This window comes from Alligator sinensis, unplaced genomic scaffold (assembly GCF_000455745.1).
Source record: "Alligator sinensis unplaced genomic scaffold, ASM45574v1 scaffold1267_1, whole genome shotgun sequence".
NCBI lineage: Eukaryota > Metazoa > Chordata > Crocodylia > Alligatoridae > Alligator > Alligator sinensis.
The window spans coordinates 532731-536894 of record NW_005842446.1 but is presented as its reverse complement, the minus strand read 5'-3'; the positions used below and the strand labels follow the sequence as shown (position 1 = coordinate 536894).

At 45.5% G+C, this 4164-nt stretch overlaps 1 long non-coding RNA gene across 2 annotated transcripts in view; it reads left to right on the top strand.

Moving 5' to 3' along the window:
• Positions 1 to 3659: 3659 nt before the first annotated feature.
• LOC102381167 overlaps positions 3660 to 4164 on the top strand; it is a 4685-nt gene continuing 4180 nt past the window's right edge. For both annotated transcript variants that reach the window (XR_324634.2, XR_003095676.1), the window contains exon 1: positions 3660 to 3764. This is a non-coding gene — a long non-coding RNA (uncharacterized LOC102381167). The remainder of the gene's footprint in view (positions 3765 to 4164) is intronic.

Here is a 4164-nt window from a genome sequence, read left to right as displayed (position 1 = left end):
AGAGACCAGAGCTTGGGTAGTGGCAGTGATTACCCCAGGCTCGTGGGTGTGCTCCAGGAAAGGAGTTAGCCAGATGTAGGCACCTCAGGGGAGACACCTGAAGCGTGGTTTTGGGCATGGCACAGTAAGGTTGGTGGCTCAGCGTAGTAGTGCCCCCTACTGTCCTGCCACAACCTCATCCATGGTGGTCATGGTCTTGTGCTTGGTGTGCTCCATGTAGGTGATTATGTCGTGGATCATGTTCTCCAGGAAGACCTTTAGCACCCTGCAGGTCTCTGTTAAGATGCTCTCTTCTTGAGCATCTTGACAGTGCATCCAAATTCTTCATTTAAGGTTATTTGCATGCCTGAGTTAATGTTTTTAGCTAGACTTAAAAATAGTCTTCAGTACTCTGAAATAGGAGCTACATTACCAGGAGCAACTAACAGACAACATAATTGCAGAAGAAACAATACCTTGATTAGTGGAACCATTAAATATCATTACAAAGGGGAGAAGATTTTTAATACCTGTGGAATGATGAATTTAGAAGGAGTCAGGTAGATTATAATGAGCCATGAAGTCAATTGGCTCCCTCATTGTTGCCTGAATATAAATGCTACTGCCACTGCCTGGCCATTGGTTTTAAACTTTGGGTGACCAGAAATAAAAGGGTGCAGGGTGCAACTGTACCACTGTACCCATCTCCTGGATTCAACCCTGAATAAAGATGCTTAAATACCCCAAATCCCTTTCAGTTTCAGCTAATTGAAAAACATACAACTTGCTTTTTCTGGTATAGCAATGGCAACAAACAATAACTCTCAGAAGCAATATGTATCCACTGAAGAATGCATCAGAACCAAAAGTGACCCATGAGAATTACTACTTACAAATCTGATGATGACAAAAGAAACACCATCTAACACCAGGGACTGAGGATATGCTCTTGGATCTGACTGAGGCAAGTTCAGGTCCAACCTTATTTGAGCTTAATCATGGCCACCTAATCATGGCCCAGCTGAAGTCAGTGGCTTTTTAATGAAGTCAAGATTTCACCTCCCATGCTGAAGTAGAGTTTGAATACCAGTGCCTGGGTCTGATCCTTAACATCAGAAAAACAACATGCTTCACCAGCTTGCTCCAGGGCAACCAACCCCATGGCAAAAATCCTCATTGATGGACAGGAACTGGAGAATGTTGAAAACTTAGCATACCTCAGCAGCCATCTCTGAAAGGCAGCCAACATCAATGAGGAGATTTAGTATAGGTCACAGGTCACAAAAGCCTTGGACACAGGTGTCGCAGTGGACATAGTCTTCCTGGATTTTAGGAAGGCCTTCGACACTGTCTCTCACCCCATCCTCATTAAAAAAATAAGGTGTCTGTGGTGTTGATGCCTACACAGTCAGATAGGTCTCAAATTGGATGGAGGGCCGCACCCAGAGAGTGCTGGTGGACAGATCATTTTCAACCTGGAGAGATGTGGGCGGTGGGGTTCCCCAGGGCTCGGTCTTCAGGCCCGCACTGTTCAATACCTTCATTGACAATTTGGACGAGGGGGTGAAAAGCACCTTGTTCAAGTTCGCAGATGACACTAAGATGTGGGGAGAGTGAGCACACTAGAAGCGAGGGACAGGCTACAACTAGATCTCAACAGGTTACAGAGGTGGGTGGATGAGAATAGGATGGATTCCAGTACGGACAATTGCAAGGTGTTGCACCTGGGGAGGAAGTACCAGCAGAATACCTACAGGCTGGGGAACTCCCTTCTTGTCAGCACAGAGGCAGAGAAGGATCTTGGAATCATTATTGATTCCAAGATGAACATGGGCTGCCAATGTGGGGACACGGTCAGGAAGGCTAACTGCACTTTGTCATGCATCCATAGATGCATCACAAGCAGGTCCAAGGTGGTGATCCTCCCCCTCTATGTGACATTGGTCAGGCCACAGTTGGAGTACTGCATCCAGTTCTGGGTGCCGTACTTCAGGAGGGATGTGGACAGCATCGAGAGGGTCCAGAGGAGGGCCACTCGCATGATTAGGGGGCAGCAGGGCAGGCCCTACGAAGAGAGGCTATGGGACCTGAATCTGTTCAGCCTCCACAAAAGAAGGCTGAGAGGGGATCTGATGGCCACCTATAAATTTGCCAAGGGGGACCAGCAGGCAATGGGAGAGTCCCTGTTCCCCTGAGCACTACCAGGGGTAACAAGGAACAATGGCCATAAGTTGACTGAGAGTAGATTCAGGCTAGATATCAGGAGGCACTACTTCACTGTCAGTGTGGCTAGGAGCTGGAACCAACTTTGAAGGGAAGTGGTGCTTTCCCCTACCCTGGAGTCCTCAAAAAGAGGGTAGACAGCCACCTAGCTGGGGTCATTTGACTCCATAATCCTTTCCTGCCCACAGTAGGGGGTCAGACTAGATGATTTGCTTAGGTCCCTTCCGACCCTGCCAACTATGAAACTATAGGATCCAATGTGCCAGTTGTACCTTCATTGTGTTTTCAATGATCATGACACTGGGACTTGAACAAAGCTCCTACTATATAAGACGGTCAGTGTTCCCTCTAAGTTGTGTGGTATGCATGGCTGCACAGGCGCGCTCATGCCGCACTGCCAGGCATGGCCACACATGCCACACATCTTAGAGGGAACACTGAAGGCAGTGGTAATCTCAACTCTTCTCTATGGCTGTGAAGCTTGGGTGACCTACAGGGACCACCTGAAAAGCCTGGAGTGCTATCACCACTGCTGCCTTCAAAAGATCCTTGGCATAAAGTGGGAGGATCGTCACACAAATGCCAGTTTCCTCACCGATGCTAATACCACCAATATGGAAGCACTGATTATTCAGTATTGGTTGTGGTGGACAGGGCATTGTGTGTGCATGTCTGATGTATGTATACCAAAAGAACTGCTATACTCCCAAGTCAGCCAAGGACAAAGGACACACAGGGGCCAGAGGAAACGTTTCAAGGACACCCTCAAGGCAAACATTAAAAAGTGTGGCATTGACACCACAAATTGGGAAAAACTAGCTCAGGACAAGGCTACATGTTGATGCCTTCTGAGAGAAAGCACATCTTACTTTGAGGAAAACCATCTTGCTCTGGAGGTGGAAAAATTACAGAAACAGAAGGAAAGGGAACAAAACTGAGAAATCTGTGGTCTGACTCTCCCTTTAACCACCACCTGTGGCATTTGCCAAAGAGTGTGTGGCTGTAGGATTGGTCTTAGCCATCAACAGACTCATTTACAACCCTTTACTTAACCCATAGGAGTGATCATCCTCAACTGTGACAGATCTCTAACAACGCTTATCCACTGTACCAAATTCTGCAAAAATATTTTAATGTTGTTTATTAGTATATAAATAACATTTATTATGTATGGTAAGGAAGAGGATCAGGAAAAATAAAGTGAAAAAATCAAGAGAATTAGTCACTGTAAATTTGTACATATTTTTTTCATGTCAGGGCTGGTAGCACTATTTATTAAGGTTGCTCTGCAAATATGAGACAGACACTTACTTTTTAATGTTCCCAAATTGTAAGTATTTGTAACGGGGGTAGGAGAAAAGTTGGTGGGTAGGGGAGAGACAAACAGAGCCTTGGATGTACAGCCAGTGGGAATATGGACTGATTGCGGAAGAAGGTGGGGAGGTGGGGAGGAGAGACAAAATTGAATGGAAAATTACCAGGCAAGAGATTAAGACAAAAACTGGTGCAGGAGCCAGATACTAGGAGAGGGGAAAGGACAGACTCGATGAGGAACTTGAGAGGTAAGGAAATGGCTAATGCTGAGGGAGGAATTTAGTAGATGGATGATAAATTGACATTGGGATTTCTTGAGTTAGGAATATGGGAAGAATATGAGGAGCAGTGTGGGGGGGAACTGAGAGACAGAAGTGAGAAACTTTGAACACTGCTGGGAATGGGGCAGAAGAAGGTGATGTTTCTGGAAGGAATTAGTAGAAAAGCCTGAACCTAACTGATCACATACTCCCCCAGAACCTGGCATATGCCCAAGGTCTGTGAGCAGAGATGATGGAAGAAAAAGGAAACTTTTAGTGAAATTTTCAAAATGTATTTTTGTTCCAAATTGGACCCTTTAAATTTGAATCGGTCCCAGTTTAAATTTTCTAGAAACTGTTATTTTTTTCTTTGAAAATTTCTAGCCCC